Here is a 22994-nt window from a genome sequence, read left to right as displayed (position 1 = left end):
GAAAAGCAGCTGTCAGCACAGCAGTGTCTGCTCAAGCTGTCGTGTAAACACTGGCAGACTCATCTTTTCCATCAAGTGGCCGACTACCTGTGCACAGCTGCACAGAGGCTAATTTTAGCCTGCTCTTTCCAGCAGCAAGGAATGAGATGAAAGCATCACCAGGACAATCCACACCACCGCCGGCCCTCCCTATTAAACAACGGCCTCCACTCCAGTGAATCCCGGGGCTTGTAAGTGGATCATAGCTGTCAACTTACAGATTTGAAAATAAGGGACCAGCAGCCTCGAAAATAAGGGATCAGCAGCCAAAATAAAGGATTTTGCTTAGCTTATACAGAAATCCGGCACTGATGGAGCCATGCTGCTTTTGCTGCGACTGACTGTGTTTTGCAGGGGGTTGGACTAGATGATCCTAAGGGTCTACAACTCCGACCAAAGAAGAGTGCCAGACAAAACTGATGAACGACATCGAGATGGCAAAGCTTACAGGCAGAATTAGAAACCAGGAAGAGGACCTCTTTAATAAAGAATGGGGAAAGTTTATAATTTAGCTGAAAAGCTATTGTAAAGAGTTACATACATTGGTAGGATTGACAGAAAACTTGTAGTAAAAATTTGAACTATGGATGGACAAATGATTTATAAAAATAGAGTTATGAAAGGGATGCAGAGGGAGAAATCACTACATTAAGATGCTGCACTGTTTGGAGGGTATGCTAAGCAGCACGTCGGGGCTGCCGTCGTCCTGGCGCGTGGAGTTCCATCGGCCCTTCCCCGCCCGGGAGGGAGGGAGACTCTCGCCCACACCGCCCGCGAGCCTGGCATGAGGCAGTTGCAGCACCGTGGCGGCCACTGAAGCGCCGCCCTTCTGCGTCCCTCCCCATCCCCTCCTCTTCCTCCCCCCTCAGGCCGCCTCCTCAGCCGCCTCCGCCACTGCCACCTCCGGCTTCCCCTGTCAGCGTGGCAGAAGTCTTGCAAGAGAGGGGCTGTCTGCCTGCCCGCCACCACCCGTCTCTTCACAACACGCCCCTGAGGGGGGAAAGGGAGAGACAGAGATGCGGCAGCTCGTGTGCACGCTCTCTCGCGCGGTGGAGGACCCCAAGCTGCTGCTCTCCACCCAAGCCTGGCAAGCATGAAACCAGGGAAATTTAAGGGACATCATCAATAAGGGACAGCAGCGGGACACCGCGCTGGGATAAGGGAGTTTCCCGCCAAATAAGGGACGGTTGACAGCTATGAAGTGGATGGCCTTTGCCAAGCTGGTGCCCTCCAGCTTATTTTGGACTACAACTTCCATAAACCCAAGCCCTCAAAGGTTGAGGTGGGGGTGATGGGAGTTGTAGGTCAAAACCTCTGCAGGACACCAGGTTAGCAAAGGCTGCTCCAGGGGGCTTGGAACTTAATGGCACTGGCCTACCCTCCAACACTTTGAAGCCCAAATCCAGGATGCCATCTTCCTGCATGCCAAGATCTTCATGTTTTTTATCGCGGCCATTTAAAAAAAATAAATATTTTTTTTCTTGATTTACAAAAGTGTTTGCAATGTCTCTCTCTCGTATTCCCCCCCCCCCCCCATGTAACATTTTTACAAATCAGTTTCATTTTTGAGACATTAGGAAGAAAAGGGGGAAAGAGGTGGAGGGGGAGAAGATGGGTGGGGGTGGGGTCGGGTGGCAATGTTTCTATTTTACTTACTGGTGTCAGCGTTGCTTGTGCAGGTTCTTTGCTGTTCACTTGTGTTCCTTTGGTGGTGAGAGAGGTTGGGGTTGGCCTAGGGTGTGGGTGTTCATTTGTGGTTGGCTGTGGTGAACTTTGTTTTCATGTGTGAGTCGGGTGGGTGGGTTTTTTGGATCAGGTTAGCCATATTGATTTGTATGCTGTTGGTGGATTCTTGTCATTGTCTTGTTGGGCTGTGTCTGTGATAAAGGGGAGCCATGAAGGTGTCTTCTTCTATTTGTCCCCGTGTCAGTTTCAGTTTATTGGTTAGTTTTTCTAGTAGGGCTGTTTCCCATACTATTTGGTACCATTGGTCCATGCTTACACCTGATATTGCGGCCATTTTTGTTGCCGTGATCTTGTGCAATTTCGTGCCGTTCCCCCAGCAAAATATGGCCTGTCGCGTGGAAGAGGGAATAAGCTTGTTTTTCTCCTGCACCGGAGGGCAGGACTCAAACAATGGCTTCAAGTTACAAGGAAAGAGATTCTAACTAAAAGTCACAAGGAACTTTCTGACAGGAAGAGCTGTTTGGCAGTGGAACGGTCTCCCTCAGGAGGTTGTGGACTCTACTTCCTTGGAGGTTTACGAGCAGAGGTTGGGTGGCCATCTGTCTTGGATGCTTTAGCTGAGCTGCCTGCATTTCAGGGGGTTGGACTAGATGACCCTTGGCTCCCTTCCAACGCTACAGTTCTATGATTCTAAATTGAAAGCTTACTCCCTGCAGCCACGTGAAAAGTTGCAGACAATAATCACCACCCACACACCTATCTTCCAAGAGCGTGCCAAATGCCAAGTCTGAATATTCCCACGCAATACATTTCCTACCAACTGGGGGAATAAGCACATTATTTCCATCAAGCGTTGCTGAATACAGTGGTACCTCGGGTTACAGACGCTTCAGGTTACAGACTCCACTAACCCAGAGATAGTAACCTCGGGTTATGAACTTTACCTCAGGATGAGAACAGAAATCGTGCTGCAGCGGTGTGGCAGCAGCAGGAGACCCCATTAGCTGAAGTGGTACCTCAGGTTAAGAACAGTTTCAGGTTAAGAACAGACCTCCGGAATGAATTAAGTTCTTAACCCGAGGTACCACTTAATAGCATTTGACCTGAATTTGCAGAAGGAAATGTTTCAGCGCTGCTCAAATGGCCTTTGGACTTGAGCGTCTTATAAGGCATTTTAATCAGCCATGGCCTGGCTCCTCATCATCCGAATGGGTGGCAACATGTCAGCTCCAGAGATTAAAGCCAGGACACCTTTCTCTCCCAACAGCCAACTGTGGTAATCTTCCTTTCTTCCTAAGAAACATTCTTTCCGACGCGACTTATTTCTCCACAGAAGCTTGCCTGATGGCACATTTTATGTGGCCGTTATTGAATTTGCCCTATTTGTGCCTGTCCAAGCACACTGTGACATCAGCCTGTTGAGCTGTTAGAAATCTAACCGCTCTCTATATGCAGGACTTGAGTCAGAGATAAAACGCAGACCCACAGAATGGGGTGGGGTGTTTTCTTTTGCCCCACTGCCTCATGAGGCAAGAGGGGACTAGAACAGGATTTTTGTTGCTTTTGCCGGTCTTCTTGCTCCAAAGCATGACTCTATGTCTACAAGATCTAGAGGTCAGCAAATAATAATAATAATAAACAACTTTTATTTGTATCCCACCCTCTCCGGCCGAAATCGAACGCAGGTCGGCTAACATCAAATATATAACACTAGTATAAAATCAAACAATAATTGAATTACCTCCTAAAAACAAGTCAGGATCAAATTAAAACCTAATTAGATGGCTTTCCGCAGGGTTTTGACACATGCCATGTGGCTTTCTAAGACCAGAACCAGGTGGGTTTGCTGGAATCCTCCAAACCTTAGCTTTACAAAGAGAAAGATGCACTATTCTAGTCCTCATGATCTGAGGTTATTTACTTAATTTTTTTCAAAGCAATGCATACAGACAAACATAACTAAAACCTGCCATTCGATGTAAAGAATAACTATGCCTGTGTTGTATTCTGGCACAGTGAATTAACTGTGCACTCTCCCCTTAAGCATAATCTAACCCAGGAGCAGACTTTGGTAATATGGCACCCTGAGCAAGGACGAGGGGTTTTTTTGGGGGGGGGAACCCCAAATATTTCTTATTTTCACAATAATTCCTTTTGGTACAGTTGGTTTTAAAATACAGTGGTACCTTGGTTTGCGTACGTCTTGGTTTGCATACGTTTTGGATTACAAACACGTCAAACCTGGAAGTGCGTGTCCCGGTTTGCAACTTTTTTTGGATTACAAACAAATTTTTTTGGGAGGCCGCACTGGCGAAAGCACGCCTTGGGTTACAACCTGTTTTGGTTTACAAACGGACCTCCGGAACGGATTATGTTTGTAAACCAAGGTACCACAGTAGATCTTTGCAATATCTTTATTATTTTGTGTCCCTTTTACTCACCACCCTGTGGGTTAACCACCCTAAATCCAGTGCTGCCTAACTTGGCCTATAGAACACTGTTAATAAATCCAAATTCAGCTATAAAGATGTAGTCAGCCTAAGCAAGCTTGGTCCAAAGTGCTCACAACACTTCCCCCAAAGGCTAAAGCTTTGACGTGATTCCTCAAGAGAGTTCTGTTGCTGCTGAGCTCTGCTCCTCCTTTATATCCACAGGTGGGCCGATGCACCTGACCTTGGTAGTGAATAAACTGAAGCTGAATCTAGACAGGACTGAGGCACTGTTAGTGGGTAGTTCCCCTGCTGGGTGGGGGGTGGCCTGATCAGGATGGGATCACAGTCCCTCTGAAGGAGCAGGTGCATTTCAGGATCCACTTCTGCCTCTAGAGCAGGCATGGGCAAACTCGGCCCTTCAGGTGTTTTTGAACTACAATTCCCACCATCCCTGACCACTGGTCCTGTTAGCTAGGGATGATGGGAGTTGTAGTCCCAAAACATCTGGAGGGCCGAGTTTGCCTATGCCTGCTGTAGAGGCTCAGGTAATTTCAGTGGTGGGAAGTGCCTTCCATCAACTTCAGCTGGTGGATCAGTCGAGCCTCTTTCTGGATAGAGACAGCCTTACTTCCGTTGCTCTAGTAACCTCTAGGTTAGATTGCCGCAAAGTGTTATACATGGTGCTGCCTTTAAAGATGGTTCGGAAACTGCAGCCACTGCAGAATTCAGCAGCAAAAGTAAGACAGTCTGAACATATAACACCAATTCAAAGTGTGTGTGTGTGTGTGTGTGTGTGTGTGTGTGTGTGTTATCAAAGCCTTATGTGACTCAGGATCCCAACATTTTCAAGGACCACTTCTCACAACGGTAACTGGACTATATGTTCCTCATCTGAGGCCTTTCTCTGTGTGTCCCATCTGAGGGAGCTATAGAAGTTGGTGACATAAGAAAGGGCCTTCTCGGTGGTGGCTCCCTGATTGCTGAAAATATTACACATATCTGACACCTTCACTATCTGTTTTTAGGCACCAGGTAAAAACATTATTGAGGGACACAGGTGGTGCTGTGGGTTAAACCACAGAGCCTAGGACTTGCTGATCAGAAGGTTGGCGGTTCGAATCCCCATGAGGGGGTGAGCTCCCATTGATCGGTCCCTGCTCCTGCCAACCTAGCAGTTCGATAGCACATCAAAGTGCAAGTAGATAAATAGGTACCGCTCCAGCAGGAAGGTAAACAGTGTTTCCGTGCGCTGCTCTGGTTTGCCAGAAGCGGCTTAGTCATGCTGGCCACATGACCTGGAAGCTGTACGTCGGCTCCCTCGGCCAATAAAGCGAGATGAGCGCCACAACCCCAGAGTCGGCCATGACTGGACCTAATGGTCAGGGGTCCCATTACCTTTAGAAACATTCTTATTCACCCAGATCTTTGCAGTTTCATTCTCTGCAATCAAAGCTTGAGCTTCTGTTTGCTCAGGTTGTTTTTATTCTTGCTTTATATCTATTTTAAATAACGTTGGGGATGTTCTTTAAATAAAAGAAGTGACGGATTGATTGATTGATTGATTGATTGATTGATTGATTGATTGATAGATAGAACAATGTGTCCCGTCCCCCCACCCAAAAATGTTTCATTCTGTACCCTTGGTAGCCAAACTGAACTCACAGGCTGCATAACCAAGAGGGCATATTTAACAGATATGGACAAATCAGGATGGAGGTGATCTCTAGCTATGCAGATAGATAAATTAGTTGCAAGGAAGCAGCCAGAGGTTCTCATTCATCTTCTGTCAATGGAAGGAGGCTGACTAAATATAGGGAGAAAAGACACAAATAAAATTTTCCATAGCAGATAAATTAAACTGCAAAAAAAACCACTACGTCTTTGTTATGTACTGAGTCGAATAGGATCCAAACTGCAGCAGTCTGATTGGTCCTAGAACAATAGGATCCAAAAGGCAGCAGTCTGATTGGTCCTAGAACAATAGGATTCAGAATGCAGCAATCTGATTGGTCCTAGAACAATGCAGCAGTATGATTGGTTGGCAGGAACCACCCAATCATGCTCCAGATTGAAGTGAATCCACAACCTGATTGGCTTACAGTAGAATTCCAGAATTAGCCAATCATGTGCAGCCCATTGTGTAAATAATGTATATAAAGCAGATACTGAGGGGACATTCATTCCTCCTCACCACTATGAGCTGAATAAAGAGCATGAAATCACTTTGCAACTCTGAGTATATTTCACTGGCTACGAGGGTGGGATCCCGCTGAGCTGACTGCCACACACAGCACCGCAGCACCGCCACCTGCCGCACCGCTGCCTCGCACCGTGTATCCAGGCTTCAGCTCCGGGACACAAGGAACTCAGAATGGCAACCGACAGCAGCTTCACACCGTACAACCCAGCATCTGGAGACTGGGAAGCGTACGCCTCCCGTTTCACCTTCCTCCTAGAAGCCAAAGGGGTCACCGATGATGAAGACGCCAAGAAGAGGGCAATATTCTTCAGCGTTTGCGGGGAGGAGACATTTGAAATCGCCCGGGCTCTCCTTGCGCCTGAAGATGTTGCTACTGTTCCATACAAAACAATAATGGAACAGCTGAAGGGGCACTTTTCGCCACAGCCCTCAGTGGTGGCTCGTCGAAATGCCTTCTACGCAAAGCGGCAAGCCTGGGGAAACCATAACTGGGTTTGTGACCTCTCTCCGCCAAGCCGCCCGGTTCTGCAACTTCTCAGAGCTGGAGAACATGCTTCGTGACCGCCTCGTCGGTGGCCTGAGGGATGAGAAGCTGCAACGACGCCTCTACGCTAAGAAGGACCTAACGTTCCAGGTCGCTCTGGAGGAGGCCCTGGCAACGGAAGCTGCCGAGAGGTCGACGCAAGAGGCACGGCCGAGCCAGCCATCCCAACCGAGGGTCCACCACGAAGACCTCACCAACGACTCAGGATCTGACAGGGAGGAGGTGCACTGAGTACAGCAGCGCACTCAAGCAGCCCACATACCACAGCTGCCTCGACGAGAAGGAGGGAACTGCGCAAGCTGTGGAGAAAGTCACGAGAGGAGGACCTGCCGTTTCCGCAACGCAGAGTGCAGGCAATGCAGAAAAGTGGGACACATCGCCCGGGTGTGTCGGGCTCGGCCCACCCGACGCCAGGCATCAGATGACCAATCCAAGAACCCCAGGTCCCGGGGCCCAACGCACCAAGGCAACTCGACGGAGCTCACAGACTTTCAGGTATACCAGTTGCCCCACCCCAATGTAGAGAAAATTTATGTAGAGGTACAGATAGAGGGGGCCCCATGCCGCATGGAGCTTGACACGGGTTCAACTCTATCCATAATCTCGGCAAGGACCTTAAGGAAACTGTGTCCTACTGGGGGTCCCAAACTCAGGCCGGCCCCATTCACCCTCCGGGACTTCCAGAAACGTAAGGTCCCCACAATGGGAGTGGGGACCTTCAGGGTGCAATACCGAGGGCGGACGCGGCAACTGGACTTACTTGTGGTCAAGGGCCCCTACATTAGCCTACTGGGATTGGCATGGTTTGGACCACTGGGGCTAGCTGTCACTGGGGTGAACCACACTAGCTTACAAGTGGACGTGGATGCCATATGCAAGGAATTTCCAGGGGTTTTCGATGGGAAATTGGGACAGTATACGGGCCCCCCCATTGCTCTACAGCTTGACCCCGCAGTACGACCGGTCAGGCTCAAGGCCCGCCGGGTCCCGTTCGCCCTGAAACCCCGTATTGACGAGGAATTGGACCGGCTCATGGAGCAAGGAGTGCTGGAACCGGTGCCAAATGCCCCCTGGGAAACCCCAATCGTCACACCTGTCAAGCCTAATGGTTCAGTCCGCATCTGCGCAGACTACAAATGTACCATAAACAAGGCCCTCACGGCCCATGCATACCCAGTGCCAGTGGTCAGCCATGTCCTTGCCACCCTGGCTGGGTCGAAAATTTTTGGCAAGCTGGACTTGGCCCAAGCATATCAACATCTGCCAGTAGATGAGGCCACAGCAGAGGCACAGACGATTGTGACGCACAGAGGAGCATTCAGGGTAAAGCGGCTGCAATTCGGTGTCAGCATGGCACCAGGCATCTTCCAGAATCTAATGGACTCTCTTCTTAAAGGGATTCCTGGCGTCACCCCCTTCTTCGATGATGTGTTGATTGCTGGGCCCACACCAGAGGAGTTTGAGGAATGCCTCCGCACCGTTCTGCACCGTTTCCAGACAGCGGGTCTCAAGGTGAAGCGGGAAAAATGTCTACTAGGAGTGCCCCAGGTGGACTTTCTGGGATTTATGGTGGACGCAGAAGGGGTCCACCCGACTGGGGACAAGGTACGGGCCATTTGTGATGCCCCAGCGCCCAAGAACAAGACTGAACTGCAGGCCTTCTTGGGACTATTGAACTTTTACCATTCCTTCCTTCCCCACAAGGCGGTGGTAGCAGAGCCCCTACACAGGCTCCTGGACAAGCGGCCCCCTTGGGTGTGGGGCCAGCGCCAGGAGGCCGCATTCCAGGCAGTCAAGGACTTGCTTGTTTCTTGGCACACTTCGACGAGAGGCTGTCGGTGGTGCTAGCATGCGACGCCTCGCCCTATAGCATTGGCGCTGTCCTGGGACACCAACTCCCAGATGGAAGAGAGGTACCGGTGGCATACTTTTCCCAGACACTCAACGCAACCGAGCGGAACTACTCACAAATCGACAAGGAGGGTCTGGCAATCGTGAAGGGAGTTAAAAAATTCCATAATTTCTTGTACGGGCGGCCCTTCACCGTGGTGACTGACCACAAACCGTTGCTTGGCTTGTTTGCCCCCGAAAAGCAGACCCCCCAAGTGCTGTCTCCTCGCGTCCTCAGGTGGTCAATTTTCCTTGCCAGCTACCAGTATGCACTGATTCACCGCCCTGGGAAGGCGATGGGCCATGCGGACGCCCTCAGCAGGCTACCACTACCGGAAACAGGCCCCGACCCAGCACCTGCACAAGAGGTTATGAGCCTGGAGCTGCTTCCCGACCGCCCCATTCAGGCACAAGAAGTTGCACACCATTCCAAGAAAGATAGGGTCATCTCCGGGGTCCTGGACTGGGTGTGGAGGGGATGGCCCAGCAGCAGCCCCGGGCCAGAATTCGCTGGCTACACAACCCGCAAACATGAACTGTCGGCCCACAAGGGGTGCCTGTTATGGGGAAGCAGGGTCGTTGTTCCCCAGCCCCTCCGCAAAAGGGTCCTCACAGCCCTACACGAGACACACCCGGGGGTAGTAAGAATGAAGGCCCTTGCCAGGAGTTATGTGTGGTGGCCGGGGATCGACGGAGAGATAGAGGCCTGGGTCAAACACTGCCAGGCCTGCCAAGAATCTCGCCCAGATCCCCCAAGGGCCCCAGTCCAGTCCTGGGAGTCCGCCCGAGCACCATGGTCACGCCTGCATGTGGCCCCTTTCAGGGGAAAACATTCTTGATAGTGGTGGACTCCTACACCAAATGGCTGGAAGTCGCACTGGTACCATCCACTTCTACGTCTGCAGCCATCCGGGTACTACGCAGGCTGTTTGCAACCCACGGGCTCCCTGACACTCTCGTCTCAGACAACGGGACTGCATTTACGTCAGGAGAATTCCAAACCTTCACAGCGCAGAACGCCATCCGCCACATCCGTTCGGCGCCATTCCACCCTGCCACCAATGGCCAAGCAGAACGCATGGTGCGGACCACCAAGGAAACCCTTCGCCGCATGACACAAGGGGATTGGGAGTACCGCCTTGCCACATTCCTTCTAGCACAGCACAGCACCCCCAGCTCAACGACTGGCCGGAGCCCCGCTGAACTACTAATGGGTCGGCGCCTTGCAATCAGATTGGACCGCCTTCACCCCGATAGAGCTCAGGATGAGGTAGTGGTGGGGGAAGGCAGGAACCCCCGGACCTTTGAGGCCCAGGACCCAGTGTACGCAAAGAATTTTGGGGCAGGCCCTGCATGGGTACCTGCCACAGTCACCAGGGTCACTGGCCCCGTGTCGTACGAGGTGCTAACAGATGGGGGGCAATGCTGGCGCCGCCACTGCGACCAGATACGCCGACGATTCCCGGGAGAAAACCAGGAGGAGGAGGACGGGTCAGAGGAGTCCCAAGGGAACAGTGGGGCAGTGAGGCTCATAGAGCAGCAGGGGCCAGCAGGAGAGGCAGAATCAGTAAATACAGAGAGGACCCGTGAGGCCGAAAGGACACCGGAACCAGAACCACGACTGAGCGAGCCGGTTGCGCCAGACCACACAGCCCCATCACAGCCAGCATCCTTGGAACACGAGCCAGAACCTGAACCCCGGACCAGGTAACACCCCAGGCCGCAACGCACACGTAGGCCGCCAGCGTACCTTGAGGACTATGAATGCGACCTCCCGGGCAGGACTGGAACTTAGAGGGGAGGGGTGTTATGTACTGAGTCAAATAGGATCCAAACTGCAGCAGTCTGATTGGTCCTAGAACAATAGGATCCAAAAGGCAGCAGTCTGATTGGTCCTAGAACAATAGGATTCAGAATGCAGCAGTCTGATTGGTCCTAGAACAATGCAGCAGTATGATTGCTTGGCAGGAACCACCCAATCATGCTCCAGATGGAAGTGAATCCACAACCTGATTGGCTTACAGTAGAATTCCGGAATTAGCCAATCATGTGCAGCCCATTGTGTAAATAATGTATATAAAGCAGATACTGAGGGGACATTCATTCCTCCTCACCACTATGAGCTGAATAAAGAGCATGAAATCACTTTGCAACTCTGAGTATATTTCAGTCTTGCATAAAGTAACTGGCAAGTATTTCAGATACAAATGCTCACCCCATAAGTATCACCCTCTCCATCTGCCTTTCTTAACCGGTTATCATTATCTACATCTGGGGTGCTTTTTTCCAGACAGGGGCCTTCGATCTCAGACAGGTTGTTCAGACCCTATGTGTGCGTTTAGTCTGCTAGCGCCGCACATTCCTGCTTGGTACATTAGCGCAATGCATTCCTGTCTTTTCCGTCATAGATATTCATGACTATTTCATCACATGCTGTCCACACCAGTGGGTGGAGCTTGATGGTATGTATCCAGGGATGTTTATGGGTGGTTGCTGCTGCTGTGGTCCTTCTGTTCGGTCACTCTTCCCCCAGCCCTCCATGATATCCATTTGTTTGGTTTTTTTGGTTTTTAAAAAATTAATACAGAGGTCTCGTGCAAGAGTAATAAAGAGGCTTTCCAAGAGATGTCTGCAGGATGATTACGATGATGATTACAGTGATTTTAAGTGAGGTGTATGTGCTGTGATTGCAGACCTCAGGGCAATCTCCCACACATACCGGTACTTTGCAGAGATCCTAAAAATGCAGCTGCTCCTAACAGGTTTTCTGAAATTCAAACATGCCTTCAGTATACTGTACAGTGGTACCTCGGGTTACATACACTTCATGTTACATATGCTTCAGGTTACAGACTCCGCTAACCCAGAAATAGTGCTTCAGGTTAAGAACTTTGCTTCAGGATGAGAACAGAAATCAGGCTCCAGTGGCACGGCAGCAGCAGGAGGCCCCATTAACTAAAGTGGTGCTTCAGGTTAAGAACAGTTTCAGGTTAAGTACAGACCTCTGGAACAAATTAAGTACTTAACCTGAGGTACCACTGTACCTTGGGTTAAGAATTTTGCTTCAGGATGAGAACAGAAATCGTGCTCCGGCAGCACGGCGGCAGCAGGAGGCCTCATTAGCTGAAGTGGTGCTTCAGGTTAAGAACAGTTTCAAGTTAAGAACGGATCTCCGGAACAAATTAAGTACTTAACCTGAGGTACCACTGTACCTTGGTACCTTGTACAGGTACAGGTACCTTAGTACCTGTACAGTGGTACCTTGGTTCGCAAACAGCTTAGCTGTCGAACAATTCAGTGGTACCTTGGTTCGCAAACAGCTTAGCTGTCGAACAATTCGGCTCCCAAACGCCGCAAACCCAGAAGTGAGTGTTCTGGTTTCCGAACGTTTTTCGGAAGCTGAACGTCCAACGCGGCTTCCGCTTGAGTGCAGGAAGCTCCTGCAGCCAATCGGAAGCTGCGCCTTGGTTTTCAAATGGTTTTGGAATTCGAACGTACAGTCGGAACGGATTAAGTTTGAGAACCAAGGGACCACCATACAGCAATTTGTGTACTGTTTAGGCCACTCAAAACAAAATGGCTAGGTTGTGCTTAGATGAGAAGCAAATGGAAATAGGACTGTGGCGACAGAGACGACCCACAGAAACGTCCCCAAAAGAGATGGAAGGATATTTTTGGTTAAAAATATGAATGATGAGAGTAAAAATAAATTACAAGATATGTCTGTATTAAAGACTGAAGGGAAGGTTAAGTATTTAGGTGTATGGTTAACAGCAAATAATATAAATCTGTATAAGGATAATTATTTTAAAACTTGGGAAGATATTAAAAGAAATTTGCAGATTTGGAACAGAATGAATCTTTCACTGTTCGGCAGGGTGTCAACTATAAAAATGAATGTATTACCAAGAATGTTATTTTTGTTTCAATTGATTTCGGTGACCGGCAAAGCAGATTGTTTAAATGTACGGCAAAAATATATTTCTAAGAGTCCACACAATGTTGTTGGCATCAAAATATAAGCCTGGATTTCCCCCCAATTAAAATCCGGATTTACTCTCTACTGGGGAAAAATCAGGCGAGTTTTATTAAAACTCTTACCGGTGACCCATTTGTGATATGTGAATGGCCTGTTTGCCACATTAAATCCCTGTCTGGAGGAAGTTTACTTGTGACCTGGCTATTTGCAGGCTAGGATCACTGCAGAGATATGTTTTATCTCCCTGCAGATCTTTTTACATGTAGCGCATACCTGTTGATCACAAACATGGCTTACCTCACCCATGGGTCAAGAGATCCACTGCTCAGTCTTAAACAAAGTGTGAACACAGCTGCTCAAGGCCGGGTGACATTTAATCCTTCGCTGCTCCTGTGGTGCGAAGATGCAAGAGGGAACTATGAAGGTTTCTTGGCCCTAAGAAAAAGGCCAGTCTTCAAAGTTCAGAGGGTGATACAAATTTAATGGGAGAGCACAAAAAATGGTTATTTGGGGGCAGCCACAAGCGTTTAAAGTGGTATGATACAGCTGTATAGTTCTGTTGGGACTGCCAATGTATGTTATGACTCTGCATCATGGGAGCATCAATCTGTTTGGAAAATAATATAAAGAGAGGACATTGCCTTGTGGAAACATCATCTAGCCCACCTCTCCTTCTGTTTTCCAGAGTTGCCCAGCAAGTATTTGTCCTCAGAATCTGGTGTTCAGGGGTATCTCCTTTTACAACAGTTTCTCAAAGAGAATATACTAAAACAAGTCAGCATTCCTCTGAAGAGCTACTATAACTTTAAGTGCACCTGTCAGGGCACATTGGACAGTTTCGCATTGTACTGAGTTGAATAGGATCCAAAATGCAGCAGTCTGATTGGTCCGCAGGAGCCGCCCAATCCAGCTCCAGGTGGAAGTGAATCCGCAACCTGATTGGCCTACAGGAGAAGCCCGGAATTAGCCAATCACGTGCGGCCCATTGTGTAAATAATGTATATAAAGCAGATATTTGGGGTGAACTTTCATTCCTCCTCACTACTATGAGCTGAATAAAGAGCATGAAATCCACACTCAACTCTGGGTATATTTCAAGAAGTAAGCTTCAATGGGCTTGATGAGGCTTATTCCCAGGTTACCGGACATAACTGAGCTGAGGAACCTGGAGGTCCACCAGATGTCCTTCAATCACCCATCAACCTCAGCCAACATGGCCAATAGAGCAACATCTGGAGGACCTCAGTTTCCCCAGGCATTGCTGCCACCACGGCAGCAGCACTGGCTGATGTACTCCTTGGAGGCCAGATCTGTGGATCTTTCCACTCAAGGCAGTTGCCTCACACTGCCTCATAGGTGGGCCAGCCCTGCTCAGGAAAGGCTCAGCTACAACATCAATCAAGCTTGAAGTCACAGAAAGTGTTGAGAACTGGTTTCTAGTTCTGCATTCCAATTCTCTTTTTAAGGAACCAAGGGTAGAGGTTAAAACAGGGGTAGGGAACCTATAGCCCTACCCCCCCCCCCCAATTCTGCTGGACTGCTGCTCCCATCATCTCTGACCATTGGTGATGCTGGCTGAGGCTGATGGGCATTGGAATCCAGAAACATCTGGTTCTCCACCTTTGAAGAATGCAGTGGTTGTATACAGAGCTGACACCCCACTTGCGTAACTGAAGGGGGCTGGGAGTGAGTGGATTGACACGCTCAGTGAGTTAGGTCAGATATAAAGGTTTTACTGTGCTTACGGTTAAGCTGCATATATTGCTGTTCTGCTGTGAGGGGCAGTAGACTGAAATCCATCCTGGATTCCCAAACATGGGTCTCTAGCTTCTTCTCTTTTTTTTGGACTGCAGTTCCCATCATCCCTGACCACTGGTCCTTTTAGCTAGGGATGATGGGAGTTGTAGTCCAACAACAGCAGGAGACCCAAGTTTGGGAAGCCCTTTTCTAAAGGGTTTGAACACATTTCCCTCCTTAGTGTAGGTTTTCCAGATCACTAGATGTCATTCCCTGACCTGAAGGCAGGAGGCCAGTTCTATTTCTGGCATTGCTACCGATATGCTGAGGGATCTTGGAAAGGTCACCTTTAAAATGATCAGAGGGAAAATCATGTGTGAGAGAGACTTTTTTGGCATGAGTAAAAAAAAAAGTGATAAAAGGGCAAATAGGGATGAGGGTTCTAGTATAAAAGGATGATGGCTTTAGCATAAAGGGCGTACAGCTTTGTAGGTTTCTTTTTAGGTTGTGTGTTCAAGCCCACACTTGCTTTGTTTTAATGTAGGGAAGGGAAAGATTAACAGAAGGATCAACCCCAAAGGCCAGAGATCATGACAGATCAGCAGCACAGCATGGAAAGTACAAAACTGTAGGACCAGAAATCTGATTGCCACAATGGAGTCGTGCACGATACTTACCAATTACTAAGCGATAGTTGTGATGAGGGTTGCTTGGTCAGGATCACCTCAGACCCTGACATAGGTAAATTGTAAAGGGGCCCCTGACCATTAGGTCCAGTCGTGGCCGACTCGGGTTGCAGCGCTCATCGTGCTTTACTGGCCGAGGGAGCCAGCGTACAGCTTCCGGGTCATGTGGCCAGCATGACTAAGCCGCTTCTGGCAAACCAGAGCAGCGCACGGAAACGCCGTTTACCTTCCTGCTGGAGTGGTACCTATTTATCTATTTGCACTTTGACGTGATTTCAAACTGCTAGGTTGGCAGGAGCTGGGACCGAGCAACGGGAGCTCACCCCGTCGCAGGGATTCGAACCGCCGACCTTCTGATCGGCAAGTCCTAGGCTCTGTGGTTTAACCCACAGCTCCACCTGCGTCCCTTCAGACCCTGACATATCAGGGCCCAAACTTGAGATATAGGGGTTGTCCCTGGAGATGTCAAGGGAAGGACGTGTGGTGCTGTGGTCTAAACCACTGAGCCTGTTGGGCTTGGCGATCAGAAGGTCAGCGGTACGAATCCCCATGATGGGGTGAGCTCCCGTTGCTCTGTCCCAGCTACTGCCAACCTAGCAGCTCGAAAGCATGCCAGTACAAGTAGATAAATAGGTACCGCTGTGGCGGGAAGGTAAACGGCGTTTCCGTGCGCTCTGGTTTCTGTCACGGTGTCCCATTGCGCCAGAAGCAATTTAGTCCTGCTGGCCACATGACCCAGAAAGCTGTCTGTGGAAAAACGCCAGCTCCCTCGGCCTGAAAGCGAGATGAGCACCCCAACCCCGGAGTCGCCTTTGACTGGACTTAACCATCCAGGGGTCCTTTACCTTTAGCACCTGGAGACAGAGCTTAATTGGGAGAGGGGAGCGGAGAAGGCAGGCACCCCCATCCACCCCCAGATAGTGTATGCTATAACTTGCAGCCAACTCCTGCCAGGCTTAAACTTGCACGCTGCATGCACAGTCTTCTTCTCCTTCTATAAAATTAGAGGCTCTCTTGGAAGATGCAGACTGGCATAAACGTTCCGGTGGACATGAAAAGAGCTCAAAAACAGCTTGCATTGTACAAAAGCCTTGTGCTTACAATGACTTGCACAAATGGGAGCTTTTTTTGTGTGGATTTGGGATAGCTTTCCGCACACAATGTTTGTCTGCTAAGCTGGAAGCAGCCTTTCTATGAGCGAGAGAGGGGTGCGTTTGGATCCAAGCCAGTGTCATTAAAGGCACCTAATTGGTATTAAATTATCTTGAGTATGCACGGGGCTTAATCTGAGCCGTTCCTGTTCCTTGGAAACCAATTAATCGCCTTGCCAATGTTTAGGTCTGGGAGCATATGGAGTAATGAGAAAATAATGTCTCTGAAGTTAACTAATACCCACATACCTGGGATTAGAGGCAAGGTGTTCAGGTAGTAGTGCACAGCATCTGCCTTTTAGAGTACTCTGATATGAATCCTGTCTGCATCCTTTCTAGGGCTCGTCTACAGGATGAAAGTTGGGGGTTTTGCTATAATTTTTGCTCATCTATTAACACAGGGAGATGTTTTTCTCCCCCTCCCACCAGAACTAGGGGTTATCCAATGCATGGTGGGAGATTCACAGCAAGCTAAAGGAAGGACGTCTTTGCTCTGCGCCTGGAGAGGCAGTGTCGTGTAGTGGTTAGGCCTACAAATCCCCACTCAGCCAGGAAGCTCACTGACCTTGGGGCCAGTCACATTCTCTCAGCTCTCATCTACCTCACAGGGTTGTTGCAAGGATAATATGTAGGTGGTGGGTGCAGAGCCATAAACGTCCCCTTGAGCTCCTTAGAAGAAACGTAGGATAGCACACGTCCCTCTCAACTTAGGGGGCGGGGCCCTGTGTGTGTGTGTGAGAGAGAGAGAGGGAGAGAAAGAGAGAGACATCACGTAGTGGGAGAAGGCCAGAAGGTCTGTCGTAGATGTGGGAAGGCCTGGCAGGGCCCACCATGGCTCCAGGAGGCCATGTGGGCCCCTGTGCAGCTTTGAGTAGGGGCCTGGCGTGGCAACATGTAGGTCCGGTGGGGCTGCAGAAATGCCTGACAGGCCTGCTGCAGGCTGTGGGATATTGAGAGGTCCTGGCATCCTTGAATTTTGGTCCTCCTTGAATTTTTTTGAGGGGCTCAGCCCCCTGCCCCCCCCCAGATGACGTCCCTGTAGGATGGATAGATAGATGATAGATAGATAGGTAGGTAGATAGATAGATAGATAGATAGATAGATAGATATAGACAGTGAAATATACTCGGAGTCCTGTAGTGATTTCATGCTCTTTATTGCAGCTTGTAAAACAGTGACTTAATTGCCCCCCAAACCTCAGGCTTTTATATACGTTATTTACACAATGAGTCCCATCTGATTGGCAGACTCTGCTTCCTTCCTGGAGCCTGATTGGTCTTTTCCTGCAGGCCAATCAGTTGTTGCATTCTACGATCCTACCAGCCTCATAGGCTGATTAACTTCCTCCTGGAGCCTGATTGGTCTTTTCCTGCAAGCCAATCAGTTGTTGTTTTCTAGGATCCTACTTAGGATCCAAGCTTAGTACATAACAGACAGACAGATAGGGTTGCCATATTTTAAAAAGTGATAATTTGTTTGTTTGGGGTTTTTTTGCCAAAGTTGTTGAGCTTTTTCGGCAGAATTGAAAAAAAAAAAATAATTAAAAAAAATGAGCTGTTTTAAAGGAAACTCAGCAAAAAAACTGACACTGCTGACATGGATTGCCATACGTCCGAATTTTCCCGGGCATTTTTCCTGATTTCCGCCCGGATGCTGCTTCCGACTGCTGTATTCCAGGAAATTTCGGATGTATGGCAGCCCTAACAGTTAACCAGTTGATTCCAAGTGCTGAATGGTCAGCCCCCCTGAACGGAAACTATCTTAGTTAGCCTCCGTTTCCCCAGGGTCAAAGGGCAAGCATGTCATGAAGGACACATCCCAGCAGAGTCCAGCGTGGTCGCCAGGTTCCCCCCAGTAATATTTAGGAATTGTTGACTCTGCTGTGTCAGCGAACTCTGTTGACTAAGTTAATGTCACAACAAACTGTCACCGGGCCCTTTGGAAAGGGACAGAGATCAACATGGTAGATAGTGGAACTAGAAAACAGAGAGGCTTTGAGAGTGTTCTCTTGTAACCTCCAGTCTGGATTACTTGAAGGAGTTATTTGTGGGGCTGCCCTTAGAAGACGAATCGGAAGCTTCAGTGAGTTGCCACAATGCCATCTGGACCAGCCAGGGCAGATCATATTGCACCAATCCTTAAAGAATTGCATTGGCTACCTGTCTGCTTCTGAGCCCAATTTAAGGTGCTTACCTTTCAAACCTAAATGACTTAGGACCCGAATATCTGGAACAATACCTCTTCCAAGTCAGTCTGCTTCTTCTTTAACATCGGTCGGGGGTGGGCAGCAGGAGTGCCAACTTGAATAAAAAATTGTGGGGGCCCAGGTAAGTTCCGCCCTGCATCATCAATCACATGACGCAGTGCGCACACCCCATTTGAATAGGAATGCCCCTCAAATATGTTATTGTTGGCGCCAAAGCCTCCACGGTCCCTAGGAGTTGGCTCCCAAAGTGGGGAGCCAACATTTCTTTCCCACCATTAGGAGAGGTTTGTTTGGTGGTGGCGCAGGATTTAGGGATGGGATAAACATTCAATTCAGTTTGCAATTCAGGGTACAGACTCCGCTAACCCAGAAATAGTATCTCGGGTTAAGAACTTTACCTCAGAATGAGAACAGAAATCGTGCGGCGGGAGCAGGAGGCCTCATTAGCTAAAGTGGTACCTCAGGTTAAGAACAGTTTCAGGTTAAGAACAGACCTCCAGAACGAATTAAGTTCTTAACCCGAGGTACCACTGTAAAGCCGAACCCTCGCTCATTTGCAAGTCCCAAAACCATACGAGAACTGAAACAGGGCTGCCTTTCAAAATTTGCAATGAAATTCTCTGGGGGTGTGATGTGTACAGCGCAGCATACCATAGCAAAGTACACAAGAAAATGCATTTGCTGGTGACAAAAATGTAGTATATATGGGGAAACTGTTTTCTAAAAATCTGTATATATTAATCAAAATAGCATACAAATGAAGAAAGAAAATTGTATTAAAATGCATAGCGGTTTTTTAATAAATATATAAATCACAAAGTGAGGTGGAAATGTGGGGAACTTAACATAAGGTTAGAAAAGTGAGGAACTGAGAGAAAACACAGTTGAGAGATTCACCTCTCCCAAGACAGGATAAGTCCTTCTCCATGACAATCCCTTCTAGGGAAGGTTCCAGCACTGTTGCTGATTGCTTTCACTAGCTGACCTTCCAACTGAGTAGGATGGTGAATGCCACACACACACACCCCGCAACCCCATCTAAGGATGCTGGTACAGTAGTACCTCGGGTTAAGTACTTAATTCGTTCCAGAGGTCCGTTCTTAACCTGAAACTGTTCTTAACCTGAAGCACCACTTTAGCTAATGGGGCCTCCCGCTGCCGCCGTGCCGCCGGAGCACGATTTCTGTTCTCATCCTGAAGCAAAGTTCTTAACCTGAAGCACTATTTCTGGGTTAGCGGAGTCTGTAACCTGAAGCGTATGTAACCTGATGTACCACTGTATCTAGGTGTCTGTATCTGAAAAGAAACTGCCATTTTTGAGACTCAGAAAGACCCAATGAGCTGAATTTGGACTGTGGCCTCTCCAGACTCGGTTGGGTTTTGTTTTCTTTTTCTGCAGATGTATTCTGCAGCAGGTGATTGATGCAGTATTATTGATGCAATAACAGTGGTGGAATTATACTGGGTGGTCCACATACCACTATTACTTGCTCTGTGGTGTTTCCCTGTTACTGCCATCTGGAGAGACACTCTTGCACTAGAGTAGGGTTGCCATACATCTGGAATTTCCTGGATATAGCCCCTGTAAACAGCATGCAGGGAAAATTGAAAAAATGTAAGGGAAAGTGTTGATTTCATTAGAAATAGCTTTAAAAACTCACTTTTTGTGATTATTTTTTTTTAATTCAACAACTATATTGTCCGGATTTTCACTTTTTGAAATATGGCAAGTCTAACTATTGAGCAAAATAGCAGGACACACACACACACAAATACTCAGAACATTTAACAGAATCATAAAATTATAGAGATGGAAGGGACCTTGAGGATCATCTAGTCCAACCCCCTGCAGTACAGGAATATGCAGCCATTCCATAAAGGGATCAAACCTGCGACCTCAGTGTTTGTGGTACAAAAAGTTACAGGACTTCAGTAGAAAGGTGTGGGACATGCACAGTGTTTGGAATAAGCTAGTTTGGCTGAATGAAGTTCACTGAACTAGTCAAAAAATCTGTAAACTACACCTGAAAGTGGTAATCATAATTGTCAAGTGAGCAAATGATGAATTAAATTCATACTGGTGTAGAAGTTTGAATGACTTCTAGTTCATTTTCATGCTCATGCTCTCTCCCCCCTCCCAGTTGGGGCTGGACTCTTAGCTTTCGAAAGCAAACCAATTGGACAGCTATAAAGAAAGTTATAAAGCAAACTGTGGAGGCGATGTTTGTAAGGCTTATAAGACAGATATGGAGGTCCTGCTGTTGTTAAGGACTCATAGCCAGTTGCTAAACAATATAAACTGTGTCTCCATCTATGCTCAACCCGTATCTCTGTAAATTAATGCAAATATAGCAAAATGCCAAAAAGCCTCCTGCGACTTCCTTCTGTAGGAAACCAAGCCCAGGTAAGTGCTGCGAACCTGGAACTTCTCATCACTTGGAGAAGAGGGGTAGGCGTAATCATACGGATATTACAGCCTTCTCTCTAACTACAGTTAGTGCAGTAGGCAAGATCCCGGAAAAAGCAAATTCTTGTGGAAAATAATGCAATTTGCTTTATCAAAAGTCAATTGCTGGCCCAGGGGCAGCTGAGTTCTAGTTAAAGAACATCACATGCTGCCATAAGGAAAGAGAATGGACAGTTTGCTCCGGCCCAGCAGCTTGGACACACTGAGAGCCCTTCGCGGTTGCCATGTGATAGTGAGTAGCTCTGGTTATAGCTCAGTAAACAGGGCCTTAGCTGCTGCTTCAGCTCTGCTAGCATGACATCAGGGAGCTGCTTCATAATGCGTAATGATTAACCATATTGTATTAACCGTCTATTATGAGGGCTTGTGGGGTACCTGTACAATTTATAATTTGGTCCTGTGTGTGTGTGTGTTTGATATGTAGTCCAGTCCACTTTGGAAGCTCATGTTGGGAAAGCTAATTATATAAACTATAATTTCCCTCTAATAATATAATATACCGAACTTTATATATGTAATTGTTGTTGTTTTAATTGTTTTATATGTACTCATTGTTGCTTTTAAATAAATAATATAAATAATAACATTATTATTATTATTATTATTATTATTATTATTTAATAAAAACAGAACATAGAATTGTTGTGACATGGGGTTTGTGATTTCAGCTCTCTTGACATAATATGCTGGAGACAGCTCTCTAGTAACACTTCTTTATTAAAGCAACAAGACTAAAACCTGAGGAGGGGAGAGCTGCATTTATAGGGACAGGGAACTAGCTAGAAGGGATACATTTTGGAGGGAACAATATCAGGCAATCACAGTCCTGCCTTTTGGAGGCAACCAATAAGACAGAGGATCCAAATACAGCAGCTTAAATGAACCAATAGTAGCTGTACCCTCTGGAACCAAAAGACAGTTACTTTACCCTAATGCAAATACAGACAATAATAATACAGATATAAAATCCTTTGACTCAATACACAACAAGAATAATGTTAGATACGCAATTGTTTTCACTGTTTTTATATAGGCAGCTGTTTTACATATGCTTCTGTCATACTGTAAATTGCTTTGAGGTGCCTCATGGGAAGCAATTAATAAATGTTTTTGTAATCAATATAAAAAATGCCTAATGCACAATGAACAGTTTATTCCTACTCATCAGAGTCCAGTTATGATAGAAAAGATTTACAATGTCTCTAGTTAGTACAGTGAGGGGGGAAAGTATTTGATCCCCTGCTAAATTTGCCTGTTTGTCTGTTGTTATTCTGTCTCTCGGGACGCGGGTGGCGCTGTGGGTAAAACCTCAGTGCCTAGGACTTGCCGATCGTATGGTCGGCGGTTCGAATCCCCGCGGAGGGGTGAGCTCCCGTCTTTCAGTCCCAGCTCCTGCCCACCTAGCAGTTCGAAAGCACCCCTAAGTGTAAGTAGATAAATAGGTACCGCTTTATAGTGGGAAGGTAAACGGCGTTTCCATGTGCTGCGTTGGTGCTGGCTCGCCAGAGCAGCTTCGTCATGCTGGCCACGTGACCTGGAAGTGTCTTCGGACAGTGCTGGCTCCCGGCCTCTTAAGTGAGATGAGCGCACAACCCTAGAGTCGGACACGACTGGCCCGTACGGGCAGGGGTACCTTTACCTTTACCTTTATTCTGGGTTATTTGTGGGGCATAGGAATCATTTTATTTTTTTTCAAAATATAGTCCGCCCACCACATGGACAGTGGACCTGCCCCCTGCTGAAAAAGTTTGCTGACCCCTGCTGTAACCACTACACCACGCTGCCTCTCAGGAGTCATTAGCCCAGGATTTTATTTCACGCAACTGATGAAGGCTACCGGGGTCGGCTTAACCCATCATAAAATTAAGTTTCTTAAATGCCACAAGGGTCTTATTTTAAACTCGTGTTCGGCGAACTCTGGCAGGCGAGATATTCTTTTGCTCCGTTTCCACGTGCGATTAAGGCTGCTGCTACTCT

At 47.9% G+C, this 22994-nt stretch overlaps 1 protein-coding gene and 1 long non-coding RNA gene across 2 annotated transcripts in view; one reads left to right on the top strand and one right to left on the bottom strand.

Moving 5' to 3' along the window:
• The window catches only part of LOC307209225, a 247000-nt gene that overhangs the window by 111422 nt on the left and 112584 nt on the right, over nucleotides 1-22994 (bottom strand). The gene's annotated exons all lie outside the window — the stretch shown is intronic.
• LOC307208838 (epidermal differentiation-specific protein-like) overlaps nucleotides 1-22994 on the top strand; it is a 73551-nt gene that overhangs the window by 20585 nt on the left and 29972 nt on the right. The window lies entirely within an intron of this gene.

Source organism: Podarcis cretensis (assembly GCF_951804945.1).
Source record: "Podarcis cretensis genome assembly, chromosome: 2".
NCBI classification, from domain to species: Eukaryota; Metazoa; Chordata; class Lepidosauria; order Squamata; family Lacertidae; genus Podarcis; species Podarcis cretensis.
The sequence above is the reverse complement of the archived record's forward strand: the minus strand, read 5'-3'. Positions and strand labels throughout refer to the sequence as shown.